Genomic DNA, 15602 nt, shown 5'->3' on the forward strand with positions numbered 1-15602 from the left:
ACAGTACTTAAAGCTATGTCAGGGTTTTCATGATGAAGCTTTATATTTCAAAGTTTTATCATCAGACATTAAAAAGAAAAAAAAATATCAAATGCCTTTTGAGACTACATTGGCACTTATGAGAAATCCGAGCTTTTTAATCAAAGAGATCCAATCAATAGGCAGGTTCCTTAGATTAATAACTTTAATTATTAGATTGGCCATGATACATTTTTTGATACATTTCCCAGTGCCACATAGGGGTCTGTTCTCGCTTCATTCAGCCTTCGCATCAGATATGGAACACTGTGGTGCTGTAAGCAAAGACAGGCGATATGGTGTAGTCACCCAGTCATCCAGTCTTTTATTAGATGTATTATTATGGACAGTGTTCTTAATATTGTTGGTCTTCACATTTTGTAGAAGAAGAAGAGAGTGAAGACTTATTTCACCTACTTGAAAACAGGGGACTAGAACTTTTGAAATCTTTCTAATGCTCATACCTGAGTTTAAGATAAAATGAGCAGACAGCTAATGTGGGAGGTCCTTAGGAAGAGGAGAGAGATTCCTACTGAGGAGGAGAGGATACTTCAGTGTTGTTTTTGAGCCAAATCATAAAAGATCATTCCCTCAAATATTCAATACAATGCAGGCACCTGCTTTAAAATATGTTTGTTTATATCCAAATATATGGAAATTAGCATGGTTGGTTATTAACCTCATGGCAGGGGCATTCTGAAAGAGATCTGTATTAAATATACATGAGGGGTCACGAATAGGCAATGGTCATAAAGAAAATTCTGGTCACTGGTTAGTTTCCTGAGGTCAGAGAAGTAAATTGAGAAGAGAGTGGGAAACAGTGTTGAATAAATTGAAACTTCCTGCATAATTCTGCTCAAGATTACTAGTTCTTATTCATTTTTTATTTTATTCATGTACACACAAATTTAAGCCTCTTACAGGCAAGGGAATGTTTTGACATTGTACTGGTTTTAAATAAATAAGATGGCCTTCATGCATTCTGGAAATTTACAACTTAATGTGGAGGAAATTATGTAAATTCTAAAAAGAATAATAGTTTTTATGTCTTCTGTGTTTACTAGATGGAGTACATAAGTTGTGCAATTCATATACATCCTCTAAATAATCATAATGATCCCATGGGGAGTTATCATCGTCATTTCACAGATAATGAAATGGAGGCTTACAGAGGAGAAGTCACCTTATTAAGGTCATCTGTGAATGGCAAATTCGTATTAGGATCTTGCTTTAACCAAGCCTGTACTCTTAAAGTCTGTCTCAGATAATTTCTCATAATTAAAGACAGACCAAAAATTAAACAACAGTTTGCTATAGGACAGAATGAGAAATTCATCTATTAGTGATTCTGGAGGAAGCATTACAGAAAAGAAACCTCTAAGATCCACCCTTCCATCCATAAGAACAACTGGTACAATGCAGTTGGTCTCTAAACCCTATAGTTTCTATTTTCAAACATCTTTCATCCACTCATTTCTTTCTTCCCAGAAACCCTGCATTCATCTGAATCACGCTCATGTTTCATATGAATCATTGATAGAGTCTCACAGAAGCTTCTCATGCTCTGCTCCACCTGCAGACAACCCAGGTTCAGTCTCTGCTGTATACCCTGGATGGTTCAATTATAAAAAAATAATTAGATGTTCCCACAGGATGGTGATTGGCTGATTCCTCATCTCTTCTAATCAAGAATGTTGGATGGAAGGTGGACTTACTCAAAAGAAGAGAGTTCTTGGGGAAGCAACTAGTTACATATTGGCAATATCACCACTCTCCACAGTTAGTATCAGCTATTACACCCTTCCTTAAATTCCTTTACCAATGCATGCTTTTTTCCTGCTTTAGGACCATGGAGCAGACTTTTCTGGTTTCATTTTTCTTCTAAACTTGACCTCCACGTATGTAGCTAGTTTCTACTCTTCCTTCAAAATTCCAGTAAATGTTATTTTCTCATTTATGTCTTTATTGACTTGACAGAATAAGCAAAGTTTTTCTTTTTAGATACTCCCAGATATATCTGTCCCGCTAGGCAATAGTCATCATACAATCCTTACTACAAAATATTCTTGGATTCACTCCCCCAAATATTTATGCCATGAACTATTCTAGATCCGTGATTTTTTTTCTATCATCTATGAAAAAACAAAGACGATCAACATGGTGATGCACACCTGTAATCCCAGCGACTTGGGATGCTAAAGAAGGAGGATTTCAAGTTCAAGGACGACATCAGTAATTTAGCAAGGCCCTAGCAACTTAGCTAGACCCTGTCTCAAATAAACAATTAGAAAAGTGATGGGAATGTAGCTCAGGGGTAAAACATTTCTGGGTTGAATTCCTAATACTTTAAAAAAAAAAGGAGGGAGAAGAGACAACACCTAAAACATTGTATATGTGTATATTTCACATATTTGTGCTTAATTACAGCATCATGAGAATATAAAGTTACACATTTCAAATCAGTGGTATTGGGTTGGACAAAATGCCATGAATACAAATTGCAGATTAAATTACAAGAGTTGATAAAGGTAGGCCTCACTGAAAAAAAATGGAAAATTTAGCTCGAAGAAGGCAAAAGTAACAGATTTCTCTACAGAAGAGCAGTTGAGGTGAATGGAATAGTTTGAGAACTTTTGAAAAGGTGTGATCTCAATTGCTATGTTTGAAAAATGGTAAGGCAAGCAGTGGGGCTGAAATGGAGTGAACCACAGGACAAAGAAATTTGATGTACAACATAAATTTTAAGAAGGGTTTTTAAGCACATCTGCTGCTCTTGAAAGAGTGACCAGTGTGTGGAGTTTAAAAACACTAGCTATGTCATCTGACTTGTGTTTAGGAGGACCCTTCTTGTAACCATTGGAGTGGACTGCAGGAAATCAAGGGTAGGAGAAGGCAGAGTGTTATGAGGCTATTGTAGCAATTGAAGTGAGAGAAGACTGTGGGGAGGACCCCTGTGGTTGCACAGGACCACAGGGAAATGAACAGATGATATAGCTAAGTTGAGGGCACAACAAGCTAGGATTATATTGACGCATCCCTGATAAGATGTAAATAAAAAATAGTCAAGAATTGTTGAGAATTGCCCTGAGGCATTGAAATGAAATTTCTGTCAAGAAAATTGGGGAACATTGTGGGTGCAAGACAGGAAGCCTGTTCCCCGAAAAGCATATTGCTATGCGATATTCATAGTGGGAAACAGCTGTGTACATTTGAAGAAATACACAATGCCAGTATGTATGGTCAAACATAGATTATGTTTTGGGTTAGTGCCCCTAAATATATCTACTGACAACAATAACAAGGCTATTTTATAGTAATAACCATTTTCCACTCATTATCATGTGCAAGGTATTATAATATATGGCAGGAACTTAAAATGTTTGATCAATAAATGAATTGTTATGGCGTAAAAGGAAGGAGATAGCATATTCTATTTTGCATAGATGACATTGGGCACATTGTAAAGAGCTAGGTATAATGCATAGAGATAAATTTTTAATGGTAGAATTTATGATGCCAGAATAGATACATTAGTGGCACACATCTTCACTTATAATTGAGATCATTAGCAAATTTCTGAAGTAGGGTCATGGGATTGCACCTTTACGACAGGCTCAGTGCTCATACATTTTTGTTATTTTGCTTTCATTTTTGTTTTTATTTGATCTCTATACCTTTTTAGCCTCCCATGTAATAAGTGCCCTCATTTCCTTCTATTTTCTGATTGGGAAGCTGTGGAACAGGGAAATTAAGTGAATCCCCATTTCACACAACTATAGTAACAGAGCTATGATTTGTATGTAAATTGGAACCCATGCGACTGGTCACCAGGAAATAGTACCCTTGCTTTGAGACCACCACATAGTAATGGGAGTTTGCAACATCAGTTTTTAGTAAGCTGTTCAATTATAATCAGATCCTATTCACTTATTTTGAGAAACCAGCTCTTCTCAACTTAAATTTTCTTCTCTCTTCCAAGACATCTAAATAACACCAGTTGCAATCTCACTACCTGATAACATTTTTCAAACCTTTCTAAAATTTCAGTATTTTACCTCTTGGCTTCTTCTAATATTTAACTTGAGGACTAAGCTATTTAATTCCTAAATAACTGAATCTTTTATAATGTGTATTACTGATTTTAGATCATTTTTCACACAGTGGCCTTAGTTTGGAGCTTAATTAATTATTAAGTAATTCTAGAATCAGCTAAAATAAAAAATAATTTAAAAAAGTTAATATGATGTTTTCTCAGTGAAAGATTTCCCTCAGCCTACTACTTAGTCCAAAGGTATACCATCTCCCAATTTTAATGAAAAATCATTATAGTGGTGGGATATCTGAGTTTAAGATCCCACCATAGGAAGCAATCACTGAAACTTCTATAAGATTACTTTATGGGTCTTTTTAATATTCAAATTTATATTAGCCAAACTCAGAATGTACAGGATATCAGAATATCTGAACATATTTTACTGTCACATTGAATTTACCTTCTCAGATAAAATTATCCTTGGTAATCTTAATCTTTCCAAATTAAGTAGCTAGAATTCAACATTCTTATTGTGGTGAAAATCCAGAATAATATTAGGAATGAAATTGACTATTAAGCCTGAATACATTATTCCTTTGCCAGACTCATGGTATGTGAACTCAGACCCAACTAAAAGAATAGAAAAATAAATATTACTCTAACTTCTACTTAAAGTATATCTTATGAATAAAGTTGGTCTCTACATATGTTAGGTCACTGAGTGCATTTTCCACACATTAAGTAAATATCACATTTCATCAAAGTATTTTTTCAAGTGCCCACACTTCCTAGCAAAGAATTTCATGTACCATATATTTACTTGTGCATAAGATAAATGAACATAATAAAAATACGTCTTTTTATTTTCAAATCAAGAAAAATATTACGTTTATTTTCAGAATGCAGTTGATTAATATGAATTGACCATTATTCAACCATAGAATTCATGGTGAATAACTCCTGGTAGCTCCTTTGAGCCATGCAAACCTTTATCTTTGGCTTAGCACTTCAGGGTAGAAAAAAAAAAAAAAATGCAAGAGTTTTGATAGGCAGTGGGTGTCAGTATCTGAACAAATGCTTTTAAAACTTTTAATTATCCAGTTACCCAACTCATGGAGTAAATTTCCAGCTCATGGAACAAAAGGGAGAAAGCTTTGAAGTGTAAGAACTGGTCTATCTAAGGTTGGTTATACTTGGATTAGGGTTGAGAGATGGCCTCTTTGGCTAAAAGACACCTGGGGGTCACTTTGAGAATAAGGGTTTGGGGAAATTGGTAGATAATATAGAAAAGGATGATGTACAAACTTTCAATACAGTTACTCAGAGATTTGGCCCTGTGTTTTGGGTCTTATTGATTCCAGTTCTTCTACACTGTGTTTACCATTGTGTCAGGGCTCCAAAAGAGTTATTTAAGCTGTGGTCTTGCCCAAAACACAGAAGTGGCAGCTGTCATTCACAGCTGAGGTTTTCCGATGCCTGTACCTTATGTCACTGTTCTGAATATCTTCCAGATAGAAGCAGGGATAGCACTTCTCAGGAAAGAGAGGGGCTAAATTATTAGGTAAAACTGATCATAATTAATATTAACATGATTAAGTCTGAATTTACTCTATTTTCCACATTTTCATTTTTGTTCTCAAAATCCAATTAGCTTATACGGATGATTAGCATTTGCTAGTCTCTGATTTTACAGCCTTCCAATTTCTCTCACCATAGGCTTCTCTTTCATTTTCATGATTTAACCCAAATATTACAAGGAGATTTGACAAAGCATTTGAATACTAGCTTGTTGAGAGTTTGAAAACTGCAAGTGCTACTATCATTAATTGTATTTAGGGAAGTCAAAACAGCATCATTAAAAAGACAAGCAGGAAGAAGCAAGAGCAGGTACCAAACCTGGTGACTTGAGACAGGTAGAAGAGGCACTGGCCTACCACTTCTGAGGATTCTTATCTTTATTTGCTGATCATAAACAAATGAGTAACTAATACAGAAGGAAAATTATACTCTTCCCTGGAGAGAATCAAGAAAGTAGGTGTCTCATGTGTTAGGAAATTGACTTTATTTTTCAAAAGCCTAGAAAAGACTTGGTCATCAGCACCAATGCCACAGTATCCATACAATAAATGAAAGAACAAATGGCAGGGCCTGCACTTCTTATATAGCTACTGTTTTGAACCTGAGATTTGTAAAATGTCACATAAGGATAGTTTCCAGTTCAAAGTTAAATCAATTGTCTAATATATTTTAGTCTAAAAGAATGACGGATTGAAGACCCTTGAAAAAAACCCCTAAGCTGAAGCAACTAGACAGGAAACTGCAGAGCCTCTGAATTTAGTGGAAATAGTAACTCTCGGAGGAATGTGAAAGACAGTCAGCGCTCAGCTTAGGAATGCTTTTGGAAACCTAGAGTTTATGCTTTCTTAACTGCATGAAGTATGAGGAAGGAGAGATAAATCAAAAAATTTGCCAGGGCAGAACTGTGACAAAAGACCCCAGAAAAAGGAAAACAAAACACCCCAAGAACACATCACTTTTTCAAGAATGCACACCTTGAGCCTTGCACTCAGTGGTAAGAAAATATAATCTCTACAAAGAATTTCTACTCACAAGTCTCTTTTCCTATGCATGTTCAGTTCAAATCCCTGCTATTTGTTGCCTTAGAAACCTTGGTTATTTCAGGATTTTGCCCTGACACAAAGTATAAATTTACAGAATTCAAGTAGAAAAATAGCAGTCTATACATAGTGTCACAGGGCTTTAAGAGATCTATCCTGAACTGGTCTTCAATTTGTATATTCTGTTAAGTACTTGTCAGTTCACACAACTCCTGGAAATTAGATGAATGACCGTGTGGAAGGTCATAATTGATTAGATGGACATCTGCAGCTGAATGAAAGGCATTTTTTTTTTTTTCTCTTGGGAATATGTAATTAGAATGCAAAAATTCTAGTTGGTCTCTGGAAACACAGCTGAAATGTATAGAAATACATAGAGAAAAATGTATCTAAAGAATAAAAAGATGGAAGCAGTCATAGGTATATTTTTGCTTCCTACTCTTACTTCTTCATTAGAATCTTATTTTCTATAAGCAAATTTCCTTTTACTCGTAAAACAAGTTCGAGGGTTTCAAATTCTTGAAACTAAATGACCTTAGCTTATTAGGACCTTACTGTAAATTAGACTCAGGTCTCTTATTTTATAGATAAAAACTGTGACCCAAGGAGGGTGAAGGAAATCTTCCAGGGCAACTCAATGACTTAGCTCTAACTTGACTTTAAGTCACTTATTTCCAAAATATTATATATGTCTACTCTCTGATATTCCTCTTCGCCTTGGTTATACAGTTGAAGAGAAGGTTAGAGACTCATTCTTATTCTACCAGAGCTGAAGCTACTGAGAGTTCAATTTCTTTTTTTTAAATATTACCTGTTTCTTTTATTATTTATACATTATTTATATAGAAGAGCGGGTTTTATTGTGGCATGTTTTTATATACATATTTTTAAAAATTTGTTCTAATTAGTTATACATGACAGTACATTTTGACACATCATACATAAATGAAGTATAACTTCTCATTCTTCTGATTGTATATGATGTAGGATCACACTGGTTGTGTTTTCATATAGGCATATAGGCTATTAACATTTGATTCATTCTACTATCCTTCATACCCCCGTACCCTCTCCCCTCCCTTCACTTCCCTCTGCCTAATCCAAAGTACCTCTACTCTTCCCTAGATTCCCCACCCCCACTTACTGTGAATTAGCATTGGTATATCAGAGAAAACACTTGGCCTTTTGTTTTTGGAATTGGGTTAGCATGATACTCTCCAGCTCCATCCATTTACCAGCAAATGCCATAATTTCATTCTTCGTTAATACTGAGTAATATTCCATTGTGCATATATGCCACATTTTCTTTATCCATTCATCTTTTGAAAGGCACCTAGTTTGTTTGGTTCCATAGTTCACAGAAGAAGAAATACAATAAGTCAACAAAATACATGAAAAAATGTTCAACCTCTCTCGCACTTAGAGAAATAAAAACAAAACTAGGCTAAGATTTCATCTCACTCCAGTCAGAATGGCAATTATCAAGAATACAAGCAACAATAAATGTTGACGAGGATGTGGGGAAAAAGACACATCATACATTGCTATTGGGACTGCAAATTGGTGCAACCACTCTGGAAAGCAGAATGGAGATTCCTCCGAAAACTTGGAATGGAACCACCATTCCTCAGTTTGTACACAAAGGACTTAAAATCAGCATACTCCAATGATGCAGTCACTTCAATGTTTATATTCATGAAATTTTAATTTGATCAATTTGAGAGTTCAATTTCTTTTCTTTTTTTCTTTTTTTGTGATGTTGGGGATTGAACCCATGGCTTCGTGCATTCAAGGCAAGCACGCTACCAACAGAGCTATATCCCCAACCGAGAGTTCACTTTCTAGTGAAGATTGAGTAGGCTTATTTATACAATCAGCAAAAGCTCCCTGAAAAATGTACTTTTCCTAGCAAATACATAAAACTAAATAACAAAACAAAGCAAAACCAAGAGTATTGAAAACTTAAAATACCGAAATAAACTACAGTTTGTTCCTAGTCAGTAATAATCACCAGCTCTGATAGCCAATGTATGAATGTGTGCATGCACCTCACTGAATTTACAATTCATTGAACCCATCTTTGAAATGGATAATGTAGTGAATTAGACAGCAAGAAGAAGATACAGAGTATACTAGTGGTAGCATTTATTTTCCATGATAGGATGTGCATAAAGAATTATTGACCTAAGCAGACCCAGTACCTTAGAAAATGAAATGGTTATTTATTCATTCTAAGTGGTATCTACCACAAGATATGCAATTGTATGCACTTATATATTTCATCCATATATTGACCTTAAATGAATTTTTGCACAATAATTTCAGTTCTTAATAGTCCAAAGTTACTACAGTGATCAAGTTATTTTAAAATTGTCATTAGATAAAGTACTATCTAGTGAGTGATCTGTGTATTTCTATTAAGAAAGTTTGCTTTCTTTGGTAGAATTTTGGAATTTAGGTCTAACTGAGAGAGAGCCAACAACCCAAGTATTTATAAGACTTTGGTAGCACAAATTTTCCCTATCCCCAACTCTTTCTATGTGATTTCTTTCCTGAAGATAGTAGTCTTCCCTTATTCATGGGGGAAATGTTCCAAGAACTACGCCAGAGGGTGCCAGAAGATTTAGTACCAAACTGTATGTATACACTATATTTCTCCTATACATACTTATGATAAAACTTAAAAAAAATAGAAACAATAAGAGATTAACATCACTAACGAACAATCATAACAATGTACTTTAATAACAGCTTTGTGAATGTGGTCCATTCCTCTCTTTATATCATATTGTACTGTATTCACCTTTCTTTTTTTCTTTTTTTCTTTTTTCTTTTTTTTTTTGTGGTGCTGGGGATCAAACCCAGGGCCCTGTGCTTGTAAGGCAAGCACTTTACCAACTATCTCCCCAGCCCCCTGTATTCACCTTTCTGTGGATGACATGTGATAATAAAAGGCCTTTTGTTGAGATGAAGTTAGGTCTTTGTTTTCTGGCACAACATATTGCTGTCATTCAGAATGTTTCCTTTTTGTGTTTTTCACCCCCAAATTTAATGTTGAGGTGTGGAGTATTTTGTTTCTTTGTATGTTTTTTTTTTTAATGATGTGATTAGAAAAGTTATCACAACATAGTTATATATAAACTGAATCCTGTGAAACATGAGGGAACCAGTCATATGTAATTAAGGAGTGTTCCTGGCACAGGGATGTTAAGTACAAAAGAAATAAGGAAGTCTCAGTTCATCTCAGGATGAGATACTAAGGATTCTGGGCTCTATGATCTCATTAATTATATCAATATCATTGGGAACATATGCACAAATTTTGGTGAACTACCTTGAGTTTCAGAAACAGTTATGTAATTCATGTGTGGATGAAGGAGGACACTTTCCAATCAAGTTTTACATCTAAAAACTTTTGCCTAATCATTATAAAAATTCTTTAATGAAATACAAGCAATAATGATTTAGGATAAAAAGTGTCATGTCAACTTGGGGTTTATACAAAAAGAACAATCATGACCCGATATAGAAATATATGTAACAAGGTAAAGACGGCTATAGAAATATAAGAATTATTACAGAGCTATAATAAATTTCATCTTCAATACATAAAAGGAAAGAAACGCTATATACCAAGTGGTTAAATGGAAAAAAATACAAAGGTGATGATTTGCTATACTAGCTGTACTTTATAAATTATGAATCTTATGTAAGAACACTAACATGTCCAAGTCAACATAAACTATAAAATTCAGATTTGTCCATTCCAACTCCAACTCCAGTTTTATGTTTTCCCACACTACCTTATAAAAACACAAATGACTTAAAAATATTAGTGACAACAGACAAGAAACTGTTAACAAGACCAGAACTTAGAATAAATCTGTTAATATTTAGAGGAATCAAAATAACAGAAGAGAGAGGTTCTCCTTATCTCACAGAGATACTGCAAGTGGAAGGGTAATGCCCCAGACAGCAAATTTGAAAGGTCCTAGGTCTCTAAGACAAAGGGATTTTAATATTAAAATTAGAGTTTTGGTTTTGGATTCAGTCATTGAACACTGATGAGAAAAGATGAACAATGTAATGTGTGGATACAAAATATAGTGATGGTCAGATTGAAAAAGGGAGACCATCAACCTTTGTGACTAACGGTGCATGAGGTTGAAAATAAATAATAGGGTCACAAGTTAGGGTTAGGGAGGGGGGCAAGAATGGAGAAAGGAAGGTCTGTATAGAGGGAAAAGAAGGGTGGGAGGGGTGGGGGGAAGGGAAAAAATAACAGAATGAATCAAACAACAATATCCTATGTAAATTTATGATTACACAAATGGTATGCCTTTACGCCATGTACAAACAGAGAAACAACATGTATCCCATTTGTTTACAATAAAAAAAAAAATTTTAAAAATAATAATAGGGTCACAAAAAAGTGAAAGCTTCAAATAAGATAGTAAAGAGTAAAACTGATCCTTTATGTAATAGGGAGAACCTAGACCATCTTTGACTGGCAAATTAGTTGGTTAAAAATTCATTTAGGATAAACATTTCAATGTGAAAGACACAGGAAGTTTCAAAGGCCTGTTTTTGGCCTTGAAAGGTAAGTAGATTTGGAAATGGAGAAAAAGGATATTTACTCAGGACTTTTTCTGTATCAGGCCTATTATATGCATTACTTTGAATTTCACTGCAACATATCACATAGGAATTATTTATCTTATTGTTTTTCCTCTTGAACACCCATACCAGAAGGTTTTTATCTCTTAAAAGAATCAAGTTTCGAGTTTGTTGACTCTTATAATCATATATTCATTACTATTTCATTCATTTCTGCTTTTATTTTTTATTATTTTCTGCCTTTTTTAGGGGGGGATGATTTTCTCTGGCTATGTGTTTCTTTTCTTTCCTCTCTTATGGGGATTGTCTTATTTACTTGGAATATGAGAAAACCAAGCCTTCAAGAAGCTAGATAAGTGACGTAAGCTCTTATGTCACTCAAGTACTAAGTAGCAGAATCAGGATTTGAAGCTGGTTTGACTCTTTAGTACAACTACTTGTTTCTCATTTCTATCAACAAGTTACTTGAATTTTCTAATAACAAAAATAATTAACTGGCAGTAGAACTTTTATAGTAGTTAATGGCAGTTGTTTTCATGTTGTTAAATGTATTGAGCCCAGTGTCTTGACAGGATGTCCATGAGCTGATCCAGAAGGTCAACAACTTATTGTAAAGGAGGTTTTCCTCTACTCATGTGAAATGAAATGAAGATAACAAGATTCCTACAGCCTGCAACTTATCTGGTTCTGGTTATTTATCAACATAGTAATGGGATTATTAGCAAATTGCTTTTTTCCCCTGAACTTGATCCATTTGACTTTTTCCATTTGCTTGTATTATAGGAAAACTAATTTAATACATGTTAATGAATTCTAAATTTGCATAAATCATCTCCCTATGTGATTTATAATTCCAAATTAAATATATCCCCAAAATACCCACATGGAAAGTCTATAATATGCATAGGCATAATTCTAATAATCATGCAATTATAACTGAAATATTGAAAGATTAGGTGACCGTCAATCTGCTCAGAAATGAGTCTTTTCTCTTTATCAGTCTGTCAATTAAAGACATCAAGGATATCATCTCGAATTGTTTTTATCAATGCTTTATTATTGAATGAGTAATTAGATTCCCATGTAGTTTAGTTCGGTGTTTCACACTAAGAAAAGCATAAGTAAACATGAATTTGCTAACTTATTATACCTATAGCAATATATTTTATGAAGGCTTAGTAAATGAAAAGCACTCTTCTAAAGTCTGGAAATAGGACAGTAAATAAGGAAGAATGTGTATACTTTCTGCTATCCAAGAAAAGGAATGGAGTGCATTATTGGTGAACTACTTATTGCCTGATCTCTAAGACCAACACAGGAAATACCAGTTACTTATTGCAAGGTGCTTCAAAACATTCAGATGTATTAACTATTTAATCTCACAAGTATCCTATGACATAGGTGCAATTATTATCCTTAGTTTGTAGATCAGGAAACAGGCACAAAATCATTATGTAGATGGTATAAAGGACAGCGTCAGAAATTTTAGTCATTATGAAAGACATTCTAAAGTATCTTCTAAGTAATATGGTATTAATGATAATAGATTCATTGTTCATCATTAACAAGCTATAGCCTTCTAAGTTGCTTGCTTTTATGGTGTGGAACACAACGTGTTGTTAAGTAAAAGTCTACAGCGATTTCTCATGACAGTTAATTCTGCGAGCATTCAGGGAGAGGCCATATGCTACAAGTTTAGAATACTAATGATTAATCAAAAGACGTATTCAAAGAAATATCAGTAGGTGGGGCGGAGATCTTAGCACTGATGTTGGTAGGAAATTGAAGAGCATATGAAACTTTCATAGAAAAGGAAACATGATATCCTGACAATATCAGTAAGAACAGCTATTCAATTACAGAAGAGGGAAAACAAAGATGAATGTGTCCATGAATTAAGATCTTACAAATAAAACAAAAGCATATATATATATATATATATATTTCCATTTGCTTGTATTATATATATATATATACACACACACACGCCACGCACACACCCAAAGGGTATGTATTTCTCACTAACGATGATCAAGGTATTTTTTCAGGTTCTATAATCTTCCAAGAATATGTCAGTTTTGTTTCAGGGTGATGAGTAAAATATCTCAAAACCTCTAAGATTCTTTGTTATTCAGTCTTTTATGGGAGTTCTTTGTTCTCTTTTGACAAAGAACTGACCACTTATCAGGTGATAATGTAGCTGTGGACAAAGGTAGGGACCAACGCACTTATAGTACTCTTACTATTGCCTCTGGTATAGTAACTGCAGCCATTGAACCTGTACTATTCATGAATGCTCACAGGAAAGTAACGATGTATCCAAAGGGACCTCAAGATTAAAAAAAGGAAAAGAAAAGAAAAAGAAAAACCTGGAGGAGAAATGAACTTTCAAATCATATAGCTCCCAGAAATGTAAAACTTTGGGAGGAGAGAGGTGGCAACATGATTAAAATACTAATGGCAATGGCAAGGGTGATAATGATGAGCTAATCACAACACCAACAACAACAGTAAGATGCCTTCTCTCTAGCTGATCCCAGTTTGCAAAAAGCTAGAAAAAGTTTTAGAAATTTTATATTTAATGGCGTAGTAATAAATACTTGAGTCAATAGGGAGGAAATTCTTAGATCTCAATAGTATCACAAAACACAGGACCACTTTTTGTTGAGGTTATTTAATAATCTGGAAAATAAAGCTGAGAGTCTTCACTGTGTTTTTGATAAGCTGAATGGTCTTGGGTGACAAATGTCAAAGTATAGGGATTGACAAGTGTGCTGATCTAGATAGATCATTCATTAGGTTCAATACCCAAAAGGCCATTTGGGACTGGGGTTGCACAGTGGTAGAGTGCTTGCCTTGCATGTGTGAGGCCCTGGGTTTGATCCTCAGCACCACCTATAAATAAATAAATAAAATAAAAGATCCATTGACAACTAAAAAATATTTTTGAAGAATATATATCCAAAGAGTCATTCAAGGGGCTGGGGATACTACTCAGTTGATAAAGTGTTTGCCTTGTATGCACAAGGGCCTTGGTTCAAACCCTAGCACCAAAAAAAAAAAAAAAAAAAAAATCCATCAAAAAAATTTAAGGAACCAGAAGTCAATCAGCTAATAGGTGATTTTCTGATCAGTTTCTTGCCATTTGCATTATGAAGAAAAACCTCAAAGACTTTAAATGGAATTAAAATTATGCATCATTATAGGTGTTCATTGAGACCTAGAAAAACAGGGAAGGTAAAATGATGTAAGGCTGAAAATATTTGTTCAAATTATTTTTCAAACATAGGGGTTAATACACAAAGGTAATCAGACATGTGGGGGGGGGGGGAACATGAGAATCAGCAGAAATAATTGAGAAGTAAACATAGTGCTGCAGATATTTGAATATTTTTGACAATGTATCTCAAAACAGACAAAATATATTTATTAAAATAGAAAGGAAATATAAATCAAGCTTAAATGTTCAACAGGTAATCAGAAAATTATTTTTTGAAAAGTAAATAATTCAGAAATGATGGAGATAGCATAGAATTGGAGAATCTGGCAAATAAATCTAAAGAAGAAAAATGTAGGATTACAGGGGAAGGGTTCTCATTATTTAGGGATGATGCATTCAATTACGTAGGAAATCCAATTGAATCTACAAATGAAACTACAATAATTCAGAGTCCTGGGCACAAAATCAATAAAAAAAAATTTAAGTGATTTTCTGTTCTGCCTATAATCAAAAGCAAAGGATAATGGAAAAGAAAAATGTTTACAAAAGCAAAATCCCTTAGTATGTAAAATTCATGGGATTGAAATAAGATTATATTAATAATCTTATTAATATAATGTTTTGTTTGCAAAATCAACTCCAGACCAAAAAATAATGTTCTTCCAGGATTAAAATAATATAATTATTCAAGTCAATAGAAATACATAGAACTTAGAAAACATCAAATAGAGTAAGTATGCTTTGCTTATTTATCCATTGGCAAAATCAGCACAACTTACGTTTAAAAGTAGTGAATTTATAGACTATGTTTATTATGGTACAAAATTGAAATGTTATTGAAATTTATTTTGAAAATATTTGGAGATAGATAGTTAGAAAAATACTTAAAATACATGGTATTTAAGATAAATAAAACCTAAAATGGTACATTAATTAAAAAGCAGCAGAGATACATTAATACAAAATCTATGAGAAAAAAGCCTCAAATTTTCTAAACTTGAAATCTTTAAACATAAATGCTTTTATCACAGAAGATAAAAAGCAAAACCTCAAATTAATAGAACTTAGAAATTACATTATGAAAATAAACTCCAGA

This window comes from Sciurus vulgaris, assembly GCF_902686455.1.
Source record: "Sciurus vulgaris genome assembly, chromosome: 14".
Lineage (NCBI taxonomy): Eukaryota > Metazoa > Chordata > Mammalia > Rodentia > Sciuridae > Sciurus > Sciurus vulgaris.